Source organism: Vicia villosa, linkage group LG6 (genome assembly GCF_029867415.1).
Source record: "Vicia villosa cultivar HV-30 ecotype Madison, WI linkage group LG6, Vvil1.0, whole genome shotgun sequence".
Classification (NCBI taxonomy): domain Eukaryota; kingdom Viridiplantae; phylum Streptophyta; class Magnoliopsida; order Fabales; family Fabaceae; genus Vicia; species Vicia villosa.
The window spans coordinates 140683644-140701579 of NC_081185.1; the positions used below are offsets into that span (position 1 = coordinate 140683644).

Sequence of the window (17936 nt, forward strand, 5' to 3'; positions counted from 1 at the left end):
TGAATATTTTAAGTAAATATAACCCTCCTAACACTAGTACAAAAATATCTTTTTAGCAGCTGTTCTTAAGTCGGTTCGCCTGCCACCTGACTTAATAAACGTTGCGGTGGCAATTTCGTAATTAAGTTTAACCTTGTTAGGTCGGTTCTTTTTTAACTGACTTAATAGATTATACAAAAATAATATAAAATTAAAATTCAACTTCTTAAGTCTCAAAACGTTTATGTTAAGTCATGCTTCTTCCACCTGACCTAAGAAATATCATTTATTTTTTACAAATTAAATTGTAATATGAGGTAGGTGAGAATCGAATCCAGGATCAAAAAATAACAATTCGAAGCTTAAGTTCTTCACGTAAAACTCACAAATCCTTTGAACCCTTCAAACCCTTTCAACCGTCTCCTTCACTGCCACCCTTCAATTTCTTCACTGTCGCAACCCAGTAATCAAACCCTTCAAATCCCAATACTCAAACCCTTCAAACCCAGAACTCAAACCCTTCAATTTCTTCACCGTCGCAACCTAGTACTCAATCCCTTCAATTCCCAAAACTCAAATCCTTAAATTTCTTCACCATCGTAACAATCTTTTTCTTGGCCGAAACAATCTTCTTCTTCACTGCAAATAATCATCTTCTTTTCTATTTGATTGCAAACTTGAAGGTTACTCGTTCATATATGTATGTAAACTTTAAACCCTAACTTTTTATTTTATTTGTTGTGAAATTTCAATTTCAATTTTTGTTGTTATTGTTGCTATTTTTGTGTCTCTCATATTCTCTTCTCTCTCACTCTCTTTCGTCTCTATCTCGGTCTCACCGGTTACCTCGCTACGTCGTTGGCTTTGTTTCTCTCTAGCAGTCTCAGTGTACTTGCGTCTAATGCATCATTGGTAAAAGAGGGGCAAGTGATTTGAAACTGAAGCGTACGAAATTGAATGACGACTGCAAGGTATCTTGTACCATGCAATAGTGACTTCATAAGCTTTGTTGTGTGTTGGCTTGTTTTCCTCATGCTTCTGAATCATCACCTTTATTGTGTATTTTAATTTTATGGATCTTGCCCCAATTGGAGTGTGGTTTTAATCTATATTAACATTTTATTTGTTTATACAAATCAGAAAGTTTGTTGAGTGTATCTTTAGATTAGTAGTATGAAGTTGAATGAAATGGAATCGATTAGTACGGTTTGAAACTTTTTGTATTTTACTTTTATGGGTTTTGCCACATGTGGACATAAAAGGTGACATGGTCTGAGCCTTTTCTTTGTAAATCGTGTATTTGTATACGCATTGATTTTCAATGTTGTTCATGCATATGGTATAATTACTCTTGATTCAATAGTCATTTGCTATATGTTTAGGATCATATTTTCTTTTGGATTTCTTTGATATTTGTCTATTTTTATGAATTTTATGGACATTAGCTTTACACATTTCATTTTTCTTAGAGAGCTATTATTCCGAACAACGAAAGAGAGCTTGTGAAATGTATTTATGAATTTCAGCCAAGCTAATCGTACCTCATCATTGTCTTGAAGCTCGTGTGAATCATCTAGAAGAACTATGTTCCAACCCATCACTGATTTTGTCTATCTAGTCTACAATTCAAAGTTCCCGCGAAACCTTTGAGAGACATGACACACAAAGTCGTTGTTCTCGCGCTACACCTACATCAACTTGCAAGGTAAATTAATAGATTTTCTTTTTAAGAATCTACTGAGAGACATGACACATGGAGTCTCTATTTTCACGATGTTTTATTTTTTATTTTTGCTTAAATCTGTTATTTGTGCACTATTTTAAGGTTAAGTATCAACCTGAGCACTTCATTGACAAAAACAAAGACTATGTTATTCTTGAATATTAAGACATGCTAAGTATTTCTAAATGTTTCAAAGGCTTCCTAGATTATCTTTGAAGAATTTATCTCAACTTTTGATTGTTAAAAGCTATGGTAATTAAATTAATCACTAATGAGATTTTAATTCTGTTAATTTTACCCTGTTTTGTTGTCTAATTCAACTTCATCCAATGAATTATTTATAAGCGAAAATGTTTCGAACTAAAGTTCTGTTATTAGGTCATTCAACTGGTTTGAAAAGGGTTAAATTAAAGCCTGGGGTTCAAACTCTAAATGCATTAGTGTTTTCAGTTCTTGAATGGTTGTTTCTTGTGTAGAGAAAGGAGAGCTTGTTGTTCGTGAGGGAGAGCCCGGAGACGGTCTTTACATCATTTGGGAACGAGATGTAGGCTCATTTTCTTTCTTCTCGTCTTAAAATTTTACTGTTTTGCGCCTAATGATCATTTTCTTTGTTTGCAGGCTAAGGTTATTAGACCCGGTATCGCCGATGACGAAAATGATCTAGAATTTCAGCTTAAAATATATGACTATTTTTGATCTGGTATTGCTGGTAATAAACTTCATGCTTATGCAGTTATGTTCAAAACTGCTCTTTAATGTGAACTTGCAACTTGCAGGATTATCAAATGCAATTCACCATGCTGATGTAGTAGATTTGACTAAGGTTCTCCTTTTTTTCGTTAATTGCCTACTGCCTTCCAAATCAACATAATATAATTATAAATAAAATGGTAGCAACTTTTTCTTTTGTTTGCAATGTAGCTATCTTGTCTAGTGCTTCCCCACGAACACTCGGCACTGTTGCGGGCAAAGTCTATTGGTAGTGTAAAAAAATCTCATGAGTCAAGCTCACTTGTAGAGCTTATATTGCATTTGGAACCAATAATGGTGCTCAATTACACTCATGATATGTTTTAATTGAATTAGAGAATGAAAATATATTGTCTTGGAAGCATTAAGCCTTTTAAATCTTTCAACTCTTTCTCTTTCGAAGGTAGATATATATATTTTGAATTGCACAAAATCTGAGATACCAACATGTTAATATAATTTATATAACTTTAAAATATAATAATTAAATTGGAAATTAGAAAATTGTATTTTTTTTCACTGTAAGTTATTTATCATGCTTTTCAAAGCATGGTAGTTCATCTTCACATTATCCATGTTTACTAATATGATTATTATGGTTTAAAACACATGCATAATGATAACCTAGAGATGTGCTTATAGAAGATGATTTCATCATTTTAGTTGTTTACCAACTTTGACTACTACTCTATGGATTGGTTTATACCAAGCTTTATCTAATGTGGCAAATGAGGTAGTTAATGGAATAAACTATTGTAATTTGAGATTTTGATAGACAAATTTTCAAATACATAATTTTCTCTAATTATTGAAAACTTTTAATTTGAAGGGGTTGTTAACAAAAGGTTTCTTATGGATCCCTTCTCTGGGTGGTCTCACTAGCATTGCTGCTATACAATGTGGATCTGAAATTTTTGGGCATTTTCCGTTTGTGGTAAGTAAGTTATCCTTTGCTCATAATGGAAATAGTTATTTGCATTTGGTAATTTCTTGTCCATTATTCTTGTAAATCCTGGATTGTAACAAATACAATTTTCAGAGGTTCTTGAAACAATAAAACTCTAAATAGTATGGCTAATAATTAGTAATGCAGCATGGTAAAATGTGATAGTTTGGTTGCAGCATGGTGAAATTTGATGTTATAATTTGGCATGACATTATTTTTATTTTTATAGTTTTATATTAAAATTTGAGTGAGATATGGAACATAATATGATGATGAGCACATATAGGTGCAGGTAAAATAAGAAGTGTTATAATTTTTTTTTTTAAAAAGACCAACTTGTTAGGTCGGTTATACATATCCGACTTAAGAAATATATTTTTAAGCCAGGTCCAAAACCGACTTAACAAGTCAAAACTTGTTATGTCGGCAATTGTTAGGACGGGTACGGAACCGACTTAACAAGTCATTTTTAACCGACTTAAAAAGCCTTTTTTGTACTAGTGTAATCTCGTTTTATTAGAAAACTTGAATTCTAGTTGTGAATAAAGTTAGCTTGAAAGTCTGTAAAATTATATGGATTTGAACAAAACAATTAGAACTTGTTTATTATCCGAACGTTTAAATCTAAACTATAAAAATATGAGATTTAGTCTTAGCAAATTAGAGATAGTTCGCTTGTTGAAATTAGACTCTCAAACCTTTGAGTAATTCCTTATCGTTAAAGATGACAATGAATAAAATAAGAACAAAAGTAGGATTAGGGTTTGCGGAAATTAAAAGAGAAGAAGAAAGTATTTTCAGTAGAGTTTTTCTCTGCCCACAATCTGTGAAAATTCTGTTATTCACTTGCAACTGCAACTTCTGTGAATACTCGTTAATAACTTGATTACAATGAGGGTTACTCCCTATTTATAGATTTATGTTAGCTTTCTCACTAAGCCAAAACCCAAAACTATAAAAGCCCAAAATACCTATTTTGGAGCTAAATCAAATCTAATATATTTTAAATCTAAATCAAATCTATCTAGATTTAAAACGAACCTTATGTGTAACAAACTGTTACACACTTCGACACACCTTGTGTTCGAGCAACAACCTGCTTCGACACAAGGAATTACAATTTAACACACCACCTAATTCATTGTGTCTAAGCTATCTACATTCATCATAGCTCTTAGTCTTCTGAATATTTCAACCAGCACTCCCTTCGTCATGATATCTGCAATCTGATTCTCAGTTCTGCAGTGTTCCAAATTCATCTTCCCTTTAGCTACCTGCTCTCGAAGATAGTGGAACCTCATTTCGATGTGCTTGCTTCGACCATGTGCTATCGGGTTCTTCGCCAGATTGATAGCTGACATGCTGTCGATCTTCATGGTAATTGCTCCATGAGCTTTACCTGTTATCTCTTCGACCAAGTTCACCATCCATGTTGCTTGACATGCACAAAGAGAAGCAGCTATGTACTCTGCTTCGCACGATGATAGTTCCACTACTGGTTCCTTTCTCGAACTCCAAGCAACTGGTGCACCACCTAGCATAAACACATAACCAGCTGTGGATTTTCGATCCTCAGCATCACTACACTAACTTGAGTCGGTGTAACCCACTAATTTGCATTCTTTTCCCTCATTAGCTGCAGGAAACAGAATGCCATAGTCGAGAGTTCCTTTCAGATACCTCAGTATCCTCTTCGCCGCTGCTAGGTGTGATATCTTTGGCTGCTGCATGAATCTACTTATCATACCTACAGTGTATGCTAAATCAGGCCTTGTGTGACAAAGGTATCTCAATGACCCAATAAGTCTTATGTATTGGGTTGGGTCGACATCCTCTTCATCTAGATTCTTCAACAGTTGCAATCTTGTTTCAGCAGGTGTCGAAGTCGAATTGCATTCTTCCATCTCAAATCTCTTCAGAATTTCACTTTCATATCTTCGTTGATGCATCATCAAGCCTCTACTACTCTTGTAGAATTCGATGCCAAGGAAGTATGAAATTTCGCCCAAATCTGACATTTCGAATTCCTTGCTAAGATCACCTTTGAAGCCTTCGATCTCTTTCTTGCAGCTACCTGTTATTAACAAGTCATCGACATAGAGACATAGTATAAGCAATTCACTTTTGCTTCTTCTTACATATACCCCATGTTCAGTTGTGCACTTCATAAATTCTTTCTCCCTTAGGAAACTATCGATCTTCTTATTCCAAGCTCTTGGAGCTTGCTTCAGTCCATACAGATCTTTATACAGTCTGTACACTTTTCTCTCTTCGCCATGTTTCACAAACCCAACTAGTTGTGCAACATAGACTTCTTCGTCCAAGGGTCCATTCAGGAATGCACATTTAACGTCCATTTGACACATGTGCCAATTGTTAATGTTCACCAGACCAACAACCAACCTGATCGTTTCGATCCTGGCAACAGGTGCAAAGACCTCATCAAACTCAATTCCTTCCTTCTGAAGAAATCCTTTTGCCACAAGCCTTGCCTTGTGTCGAGTCACTTCACCTTTGGGATTACACTTCACCTTGTATACCCACTTCACATCAATTGCCTTCTTGCCTTGAGGCAATTCGACAAATGACCAAGTATTGTTGTCTTCGATGGACTTCAATTCTTCATTCATAGCTTTCACCCACTTCGAATCCTTCAATGCCTCAGTTGCACTGACAAGTTCGACATCTGCGTAGAAAGAATAATGTACCAGCTCACCTTCATTATTGACTACATCATCTGATGTAATCACACATTCTTGCAACCTTGCAGGCATGTGTCTTATTCTCTGAGGTCTGCCTGGGCCTGCATCACCTCTGACTTCTTCTTGTCGAACTTCTTCTCTTTCGACTTCAGTAGCTGGTTCATCATAAAAAATTCTCACTGAATCCTTCTTGACATTTTCAGTCCAATCCCATTCTTTAAGCTCATCTATGATCATGTCCCTGCTGATCACTACTTGCTTATTCACTGGGTCAAACAATTTGTATCCTCCAGTCGAATGATATCCTATAAGAATCATTTGACTCGACTTGTCATCAAGTTTTCTTCTTAACTGATCTGGAACATGTTTATGTGCTATAGATCCAAATACCTTCAGATGGATCAAGCTAGGCTTCACACCAGACCAACATTCTTCTGGAGTAATTCCTTCTAGCTTCTTCGTCGGACATCTGTTTAGAATGTATGTTGCAGTCTACACTGCTTCTCCCCAAAATTCTTTAGGTAAATGCTTGCCTTTCAACATACTTCTCACCATATTCATGATGGTTCGATTCTTCCTTTCTGCAGTTCCATTCTACTGTGGAGTGTAGGGTGGCACCACCTCATGCACAATCCCTTCTTTCTCACATAACATGTCGAAGTCTTTCGACACATATTCTCCACCACCATCAGTTCTCAAAACCTTGAGCTTTCGACCACTTTGTCTTTCGACCATAGATTTGAACTTGACAAATACCCCGATCACTTCACTTTTCTTCTTGATCAGGTAATTCCATAGTTTTCGACTGAAATCATCTATGAATGTAACAAAGTATTTGTCACCTCCATTCGAATCCACCTGGATTGGTCCACATACATCAGAGTATATGACATCTAGGATTTCCTTCGACTTTCTTCCTGCATCCTTGCTGAAGCTATTCTTGTGCTGCTTCGCCTGCACACATTCCTCACATACTTCATTTGGAATGTCGATTTATGGCAGTCCTGAAACCATATTCTTTCTTCTCAAGTCTCTGATGTCATTGAAGTTGAGATGGCCTAGTCGATAATGCCATATCCATTCATCTCTACTAGCTGCAGTTGCAAGGCACTCGTGCTCCATCACATTGAGTTCGATCTTGAAGGTTCTATTCTGTGACATAGGAGCCTTCAAGATTAACCTCCCACTTGCGTCGACAACTCTCATCATCTTGTCTTCGATCGAAACTTTGTAGTTCTTTTCGACCAACTGCCTAATGCTGAGTAAGTTGCTCTTCATGCCTGGTATGTACAACACATTGGAAATTACTGACCTCTTTCTATCTTTCCTCGTAATCATTACATCACCAATACCTTTAGCTGCTAGAGTATTGTCATTTGCAAATTTCACAATGTTCTTCATTGAGGGTTTTATGTTGACAAACCAATCTTTTCTTCCAGACATATGTGATGAGCATCCTGAATCCAAGTACCATTGGTCCTTGAATTTATCTTCATCTTTTGTTGTGACCATCAGCAACATCTCTTCTTCTTCTTGTTTTGCAAGCTTTGCATCACTTTCTTGACTTTTATTCTTTTCTGGACAAGCTGTCGAATTGTGACCATACTTCTGACAATTGAAACATTGAATGTGACTCTTGTCAGGCTTTCGACCACCACCTCTTCCTCTACCTGCAGCACCACCTCTTTGGTTACCTTGGTAAAAGGGCTTTCTCGTATTCGACCAATTTCCTTCTTGATGATTTCGACCAGTCGAATTGTTGTAGCCACCTCTACCTTTATTTCCTGTCCAGCTTCCTTTGCCTTTCTTTTCATTTGCCGACTGAGCCTGCAGAGCCACATCGCTCTTCGACTTGCCTGCAGCTCTTTCAGCCATTCTTTGTTCATGAGATTCAAGCGTCCCTTGAAGCTCTTCTTTTGTCAACTTTGACAAGTCCTTCGACTCTTCTATGGCTACCAAGATGTGGTCGAACTTAGGGGATAACGACCTCAAGATCTTTGAAACAACAGCTCTTGTTGTTAATACTTCTCCACATGTCTTGATTTGATTCACTAGTTTAGTAACCCTAGTGAAGAAATCAGTTACGCTTTTGCTATCTTCCATCTGAAGCAATTCATACGTTCTCTTGTGAGTTTGTAACCTCACCTCTTTCACCTTTTCTGCACCTCCAAAAGATTTTTCAAGAATCTCCCAAGCTTCTTTTGAAGATTCTATATCACTAACCTTTTCAAAATTATTTGAACTCAGACATTGATGGATTATAAAGAGAGCTTTATAATCTTTCTTCTTCAATTATTTATGTGCAGCCTTTTCTTCCTCCTTCGCACCTTCTGCAAGCGGTTCTATCCCTTCTTTTACAAGATCCTAAAGATCTTGATAACAAAATACAACCTTCATCTGCTTGCACCAATTCTCATAGTTATCTCCTTTCAGAATTGGTAGTGTTGCTGGAAAATGCCCATTCAGATGATTCATTGCCATCGCCATTCTTCTTGCCTTGAATCGATCAACCGGAGCTCTAGATACCAGATGCTGGAATTAGACTCTCAAACCTTTGAGTAATTCCTTATCGTTAAAGATGACAATGAAGAAAATAAGAACAAAAGTAGGATTAGGGTTTGCGGAAATTAAAAGAGAAGAAGAAAGTATTTTCTGCAGAGTTTCTCTCTGCCCACAATCTGTGGAAATTCTGTTATTCACTTGCAACTGCAACTTCTGTGAATACTCGTTAATAACTTGATTACAATGAGGGTTACTCCCTATTTATAGATTTAGGTTAGCTTTCTCCCTAAGCCAAAGCCCAAAACTATAAAAGCTCAAAATACCTATTTTGGAGCTAAATCAAATCTAATATATTTTAAATCTAAATCAAATCTATCTAGATTTAAAACCAACCTTATGTGTAACAAACTGTTACACACTTTGACACACCTTGTGTTCGAGCATCAACCTGCTTCGACACAAGGAATTACAATTTAACATCGCTTATTTAATTAATTTTTTTAAATAAAAATTCTAACACATTATACTATTAATATACTAATATATATAAGGAGGAATATATATATTTACTCAAAGAGTAAGTGTTGAAGACTTACTCTAAATCTTAACCATTAATTATCATTAATCTAACGACTTTAATTAATTTTTTATATAGAAAATTATTTTCAAAAATAATTAAGTTAAATGATCAATTAAAATCATTAGATTAATGAATCTCAATGATTAAGATTTGGAGTAAATCTTCTACACTTACTCTTTGAGTAAATATATCCTTCTTAATATATATATATATATATATATATATATATATATATATATATATATATATATATATATATATATATATATATATATATGAGGGTTATATTTACTCCAGGAGTAAGTTATTATAACTTACTCCAAATATAGACCATTGATTATTCTCAATCTAATGGCTAAAAATAATAAGTAATAGTTTTCTCTCTCCACATTTAATTACTTATTATTTTTAACCACTAGATTGAAAAGAATCAATGGTCTAGATTTGGAGTAAGTTATAATAACTTACTCCTGGAGTAAATATAACCCTCCTTATATATATATATATATATATATATATATATATATATATATATATATATATATATATATATATATATATATATATATATATATATATATATATATATATATATATATATATATATATATATATATATAAAACTTAATTTTATGAAGGTCTATTTTAGCAACATGCATTTTATGGTCTATTTAATTATTTTTTAGGTAAAACTTGCTAAAACACACCTTCATAAAAACTAAACACTTAACAATCTTTCACCTCACAAAAAACCAGTTGGGTTCAAATGGATATTCAAAGTAAAGGAAAATATAGAAGGAAATGTCAACAAATACAAAGCAATGTTTGTGTCCAAAGGCTACCGCTAATAATTTGACTTAGACTTCAATGAAACTTTTTCTCCATTAGTAAAGCCAACTACAATCAGGTTTACTCTTACGTTGGTTCTCACATACAAGTGGGAACGTCAATAGGTTGAAATAAATAACACTTCTCTTAATGGATCCCTACAATATGAAGTTTACATGTCACAACCACATGGATTTTTTCATCATGACCAGATTCTAGTATGCAAGTTAAATAAAGCACTATAATGACTCTAGTAAGCCACAAGAGCATGGTATGAGAAACTCACTCCCGCCCTCATTTAATTTGGTTTCTCTCATATCAACTATGATCATTCATTGTTTTTCTAATCTCATTGGGGATAAAAGTTCACAAGCTCATCATTGGTTCCTCGTCAAATTTAGTTCACACGCTCGTGAATTGTTTTCATGTCACATTTTCACTGAAAAAGTTAGGCATGCATGAATACTCTTAGGGATCAAAGTTAAAACTCAAAATAAAGGCCCATTCAACTCACACGATCCAAATACAACAAGGACTTGATGACTCGAGTAAGCATGAGCAATGCAAATGGTGTGCTAACTCCCATGTTGAGTAATTACAACCTAAGGAGACACGAATCGAACTCTATCTCTGATCCTCGACTGTATATAGGTCCATGATAGGCATTCTTTAATATGTCACCCTAACTAAAACACACATTTCATCTAGTGTGAATAAGGCATGTCAGTTTATACCTTTTCCCTTAGACTCACATTGGTCTATGGAAAAAAAAGATCCTAAGATATCTTGGTGGAACCTTGGCACATGGCCTGAATCTATCTCAATATCCCTCGACACACAAGTTTTCCTTGAGAGCCTATAATGACTATGTCTGGGCAGAGGATCCAGATGATCGCAAATTAACTTCTAGACCGTGCATCTATTATGGATCTAACCTTGTTTGATGGAGCTCTAAAAACCAACCACTTTTTGCCAGGTTTAATTTAGAGGTCGATTATCGAGCTTTGGCACACACCATTTCAGAACTTCTAATGTTAAAGTCACTATTAACTAAGCATGTTATTCACATATTAGCACCTACACTTTTATGTGATAATTTGAATGCAATGTGACTTTCTCTCAATCCAATCTTTTATGTATGCATTAAATGCATTGAAATTGATATACACTTTGTAAGGGAGCACGTTATTCCAATAAGATGATGATCCAACATGTTCCAAGCACTACTCAGATTACTGATACTCGTATAAAACCTCTTGTACCTTCAACATGTAATGGCCTTCAAACCAAACTTAAAGTAGCCACTTACACCCTTTTTTGAGCTTGTGGAGGAGTATTAAAAGAGTAGAAATCTAATCGTGTATATGTGTTTAATGCTAACAATGTGTATGCGTGCTTTAAGTCAGTAATACAATTGATATAAACTTAGCAGTATGAATTGTTGTACCCAAATATCAACACATCATCAATTAATGTAATATTCAAGAAAGATGAGTTTCTATTGAATCTATTAAGTTTGGATAAGGAATAAAAAGTCCATTACTTTTAGGACAGAGATTATTTTTCTTTTTTTTTCCGGCCCAATAACTTCTTTCATATTTTTATAAATTAATGTTTGGTTAGGGGTGAAAATAAGTTAGATCAACTAACAGGGTCTACAATAATGTTCCAGACTGCTTTCAAAATTATCGAATGGCTTTATACATTAACATGGGTCTTTTCAACATGTTTTTGTCCTCACTCACACGCATTTCAAGAAACTTCCCAAAAGATCATCCATTCAAATACTATTCTAAGTCTAGCACGCTGAAGTATAGAGTTCTTATTTGTTAGGCTACTGAAAAGAAGATGCATCTTGTCGGTATATGTATTACCAACCAATCCTTATAGGCATTCCTTCAACCATGCGGTTTCATACTTGCACAACCTCAGGATCACTCTCATTCCAATGTGAATTCAATTTTTACCTAGAAGTTGCTTGGAGTCGCTCATTATCATGCCGTGTGCATCGGAGACCACTCTCTCTCCTCATCAACCTCAGGTGTTACATGTCCACCAGCTTCCGCTATATTCGCCCCAGACTGCTTTCAGAATTACCGAATGATCCCCACAAACCAACACGGGTCTTTCCAGCATGCTTTTCTCCTCACTCACATGTTTTACGAGAAACTTCTCATAAGGTCACTCATCAAATACTACTCCAAGTCAAACACGCTTAACTATGGAGTTCTTATTTATTAGGTTACCTAAAAGAAGATGTATCTTGTTGGTATAGGTAGTATCAATCAATTCTTATAAGTCTTCCTTTAACCATATGCAATCATATACCTGCACAGCCTCATGGCCCCTCTCATTCTGATGTGAATTTTATTTGTCTAAAAGCTACCAAGAGTCGCTCATTATCATGCCTTATGCACTGGCGACCACGTCCCACTCTCGTTAGTCTCGGGTGTTACACCTACGACCTAGCCTACACAGGCCGAGGTCAGGCTACCTTTTCCAATAGAAAAGGCCTAGACCTTTTTATCAGTATATTTAGTTAAATAGACTAGATTACATATTATAAAAAAAAAATCTTTAAAATAAATTTATTATTTTTTATATTGTATTTTTAAATTTATATTAAAATAAAATAATAAATTTTAGTTATCTTGAAGAAATTCATATATATTTTTTAATAAATAAAAGAAATTGTTTGGAGACATGTGTATTTAGAAAGTATATTCCTATAATATTACAAAAATACGCATATAGAAAAAGACATACTTATTCGAAAATTAGTATCAAGGTGCAATGTACATTGGATATTGATTATATTCTATAATATTATTTTTTATTGCAAAAAGCAAAGAACCATGTCAAGTGTCAACCATTAAATGTTCTAAATTCGGTACAAACCCGTACCTCAATTATTTAAACCTTTTCCATTTTTCAAAGTACTCCATGTACTTGTTCTCTCCCCCCTCTCTCTCTATCTCTTTCTCTCTCAAAGTACAATGAAGTGCAAGTTTCTAAGAGGGTGTGTTAACAAGTGGAAGAAAATAAGGAATGAATTATTGACAACACCTTGTAACTATTGGTTTAGATTATCGTCTTCTATTCCCAAGGATGTTCCAAAGGGTCACTTGGTTGTTTATGTAGGAGAGAATTGTAAGAGATTTGTCATCAAGGTTGTATTGCTTAATCATCCACTTTTTAAAGCTTTGTTGGATCAAGCTCGAGAAGAATATGATTTCATTGCTGACTCTAAGCTTTGTATTCCTTGTAATGAACATTTTTTTCTTAGTATTCTTAGCTTTGTTGCCTCTCCACATCATGAAAGGGTGTTTGTTTGTGTCTAACATGAGAAATTAATCATCTTTTGATTTGAGTATTTAGTAGTTCATAGAGTTAAAGTTCTAACACCTACTATGTTTATGTTATTTGTTATTGTTACATGTAGTTCATTAAAGTATATTAAGTGTTCTAACAACTATGTTTATGTTAATTTTTTTATAAGCAATATTTTATTAGATTAAAGGAGTACAAGGGGTACTCCAATCCATAAACATAAAGGGACCAACAAGTATTTAATCAGAACACAGAAAATATAGAGGAGAATGTAACCAATTATACAAAATAGTGTGTCTAGAACCTCTATTGCTGATAGCGTGCCAAATCCAAGCTACAGTTTTGATGTTCCATATGACGTCGTCCAATACGATACCTTCTTCTTGAAAAATCAACTTATTTCTCGCGTTCCAAATTAGCCAAGTTGTTGCCAACCAATACTATGTTTATGTTAATTTGAATCAATAAATTCAGGAACATGAAGTTTGTGTTTTTTTTTTAATGCTCTTGTAATAGAAAATGCAGAATTGGTAGTTTGAGTAAATGAAATAGTTTTTTCTTAAAGGTAAGAGTACTTTTTCTATTGGCATTTTAATTTTCCTTTTATCTTTCTTATTATTATTTTGATTAATTGTGTTTATGTAATTTTATATTCATGGAAGTCAACTAAATTTTGAAAATGTTTTTTTTATTTGTCGGTAAAAAATATAAAATAAAAACTTATATTATAAACATTGAATATAATATTTGTTTATCAAGTTAATTAAGTATGTATGTGATTATTTAGATGTGTTTGGTTTAGCTTTTTCTCTACTGCCACCGTACGTTTGAAAAACATTTCGTTATAAAAACCAAAACCAAAATTAAAAATATTACACTAACGTGACTTTTTCCATAAGTTTTCATTTTCTGCCAGTAACCCAAGTATATGGTTAAAAATAAAAATATTGATATTTAAAATTTAAATATTTTTTTTCTTTTTATAAATATTATTCTTTCCTCTTAAATTATAAATTAGAGTTTCGTAAAATAATTGAATTATAAATTATTTTACGATTTTAATTCAATATTATTAATTTTTTCTAATATACAATCTAGTATTATTATTTCTTCTTTTAAATTAAATTTGATTTTTCATTTCAATATAATCAATAAAAAATATTATCATAAAATTACATATAAATTTTTCTATAAAGTTAGTTATAATATCGGAACATCTGACAATTTGGGACAACAATAATATCTTATTTATATTGTATTACACCTATAATTTTGGTCCATCAATGATATGTGTCGGTAATACGACTTGGTAGAAAATTAAATGCATATTCACTTATTCAATTGGCTTTTGGCATCCATGAGATGAGCCAGGTATTCCCCCCCACCTTTCATGAATAATCCATTTGTCAGCCTATTTATGGAAGATGTTAAAGTTTATTTATTTAGGGTGCGTGAGACAAGAAATTGAGAAGAGATAAAGAAATTGAGAAATATAAAAGATTTAATATATTGTTTAAAATAAGAAAAAAAAAAAAGTAAGAAATAGAGAAGAGAGATTTAAAATAATTTTTTGAAAAGACAAAAAGTATCCATATCTAAAAACATTTTATATTAGATAAATTCTTAGGTACTCATAAGTAAATGGATACTGATACCTTAGTTCAAATTGATTTAGAATTTAAATTTATTTTAAAATAAAATAATTGTATAAAGTGACGTGTCATTATATAATAGTATCTATCATATAAGAAAATAAGGTGTTCTTTAAAAACCTAAAATACCCTTCTTGCTCCATATCATGCCAAGTGGATGCCTCTAACTTCAAGCAATTAAATAAAAGTAAATAATAAACTAATAATTAATAATAATAATAATAATTACTAATTAATTTTTCCCACAAATTTTTCCCACTTACAAAAACCACCTTTAAATCCACTACTTCATTAACTTCTTCCATCATCCATAAACCACCTTTAATTCCACTAATTCATTAACTTCTTCTATCATTCATTGTTCATAAATTTTACAAATCATTTCATATTCTATTAATTAATTCTTCTATATCCATTTTTTTTAGTCAAATGCTTACTTTTTGAATGTATCTAACTTGACTTTCCAGTTATGATATTAATTCTTCTTCTTTTTTCAATGCTTAATGTTATTGTTGTTTTCTTCTATGGTGGTTAGCTATATATTAACTTTTTTTGATGTTGTTTTAAATGTTAATTTGAATTTGAATTGAAGGTTTTGTGATTAAGAGGAGAATCAACATATTAAGGATGAAGGATTTGCAAATAAAATTAAGGTATTTTTCATTTTGAATTATTTTATTTTACGATTTATTACATTATTGATAACTATTTAATCCTAAACAAATTATAGTAAATAATAACAATTAAATTTAAATATAAATATTTAATTGAGGTTCTATTTCTAATAAGTTGCATTTCTACACATAACATGTCAAATTGAGGTAAAACGAGGCAATTACAAAAATTGAAAGAAAACACAATCTTCTTCAAATTTGAGAATCATTTTGCATTTCTGGTTCAAATTAAAGAGAAAAAACAATGATGGCCAACTATAAAAAAAAAATTAACATTTAACTCTACTAATTTTTTTATAGTTTCGTTCGTTTCTTCTTTCTGTTATGATATATTTATATCTTTTTTTCTTTAATTTTATTTACTCATAAGTTATATATATATATATATATATATATATATATATATATATATATATATATATATATATATATATATATATATATATATATATATATATATATATATATATATATATATATATATGTTGAATGTTGAAGAAATAATTTTTATTATTTGTTATTATTTATATGTTGAATGGTGAAGAAATTTCTTCCTCGTGTGTAGCAATAGAAATAAGAATTTACATAAAGAAAAATAAATTTCTTTGTAGGTTTTATTATCTCAATTTTTGTCTTTTATTTAATATTTATTTGTAATTAAATCATTTATTATTGGTTTATAATAAATCATCTATTATCTTAGAATGTTATCGTGCAATCTATACCAATAGAGAAAAAATTTCAATGTCGCAATTAATATAGCAAATAATTAATAATAACATATTGAAAATTAGTTTTAATTGAACAGATGTATATTGAAAATTTAGAAAAGAAAATCATACTATTATTTAAATAGTATGATTTGTAGTTAAATCTCACTACCTCTTATTCTTCTTCTTCCTTCTTTATCTTTTTCTTTGTGTTTTACATTCTTCTTCGTAATAGTTACCGTAGACAGTGTTTTGTTGTGATTTAGGTTTTATTTTTTTCTGTTTTAATTAAAGTTTTATATTCTTTCCATTGGTATATTTACTTTTAAGTCGAGAGTTAGAGTTTGTTATTAATTTTCATAGTTATAAACGTTTACATGAATCGTGCCGAGGATGATGCAATGTTTTCTGGCAACGGTGAATGTGACTATCTAAAGGGGTTTCACGTTTTTAGATGACATATGATTTTGGCGATGTGAAAGGCATGGATTGATCAGTTGTGCATGGTAAGGAAATATTTAGTGTCTGATAACATAAACTTAGGCAAAAAAGTGAAACAATGAAATAACTAATGATGCTTTTGTTGAATTTTATAATAATAAATACTTTATAAATTAAAAAATTACATGAATGAAATACAAATAATAATATTTATAAACGGGAAAATAATTTTTTGATCCAAATATTTGTATATTTAAAAATATTATATTTATGTTTCAAATATAAATAAAAATATGTTTTACTTTTAAAAATATTAAACTTTCTTAGTTAAATAATTTTGTCTTTTAGTTTTTTCATTCATATTACATTTAAGAAACATATGCGCGTAACACACCAGTACTCATACGAACACACGGGTATCCATATCAGAATATGAATCTGAGCACGAGTAAAATGTATTTATTTATGGTACTAATATTTAATTATACAATTAAAATAATATTTTTAACTATTAAGTTGTTATTTAATATTTACATGCGGAAAAATATATGGTTGATCCAAATATTTGTATATATGGAAAAACTATATTTATGCTCCAAATATATTTAGTTTTTTAAGGCATATTTATATTATTGTTTATATAGTTAAAACAATCTACGAGTTCAAATATAAAAAAAAGTGTGTTTTTTTTTTATTATTAATGTTACTAATATTTTTAATTTAAGATACAATATTTTTAAAAAAATTAATATACGTGATAATACAAAAATGTGTGTTAGTTATCACTAATTTTAATTTATACATTCAAAACATTATTATCAACTTTTCTATCCGAACCTAGCATCTAGGGATGACAATTAGACTCATCCTAAATGAGCACCCGTAAAAATTACCATTAACGAGTAGGGTAAAAACCCGTAAAATGGGTACGGGTAATTACCCACTAAAATAAACGAGTATGGGTGCAGGCACGGGTACCTTAGGTCTCACCCCCCTCATACCCGCATAATGTATATTTATATATTTATTATTATTATTATATATACATATATGCTTATCAATTTTATTAAATACATCACTATTAAATATATACGCATTTTAATACAAACGTTTGTTAAT

General features: G+C 31.8%; 1 long non-coding RNA gene across 12 annotated transcripts; it reads left to right on the forward strand.

The window, feature by feature from the left end:
* Window positions 1-230: 230 nt before the first annotated feature.
* Window positions 231-15600, forward strand: LOC131610243 (uncharacterized). 12 transcript variants are annotated; one of them, XR_009286434.1, is made up of 7 exons: window positions 231-679; window positions 861-950; window positions 1449-1684; window positions 2179-2246; window positions 2321-2525; window positions 3282-3386; window positions 15585-15600. It is a non-coding gene; the product is annotated as an uncharacterized LOC131610243 (long non-coding RNA). The 12 variants fall into 12 exon arrangements; XR_009286429.1 differs by lacking the exon at window positions 15585-15600 and having other exon boundaries at window positions 2321-2402; window positions 2479-2525; window positions 3282-3356; XR_009286425.1 differs by having other exon boundaries at window positions 2321-3386.
* Window positions 15601-17936: the final 2336 nt, after the last annotated feature.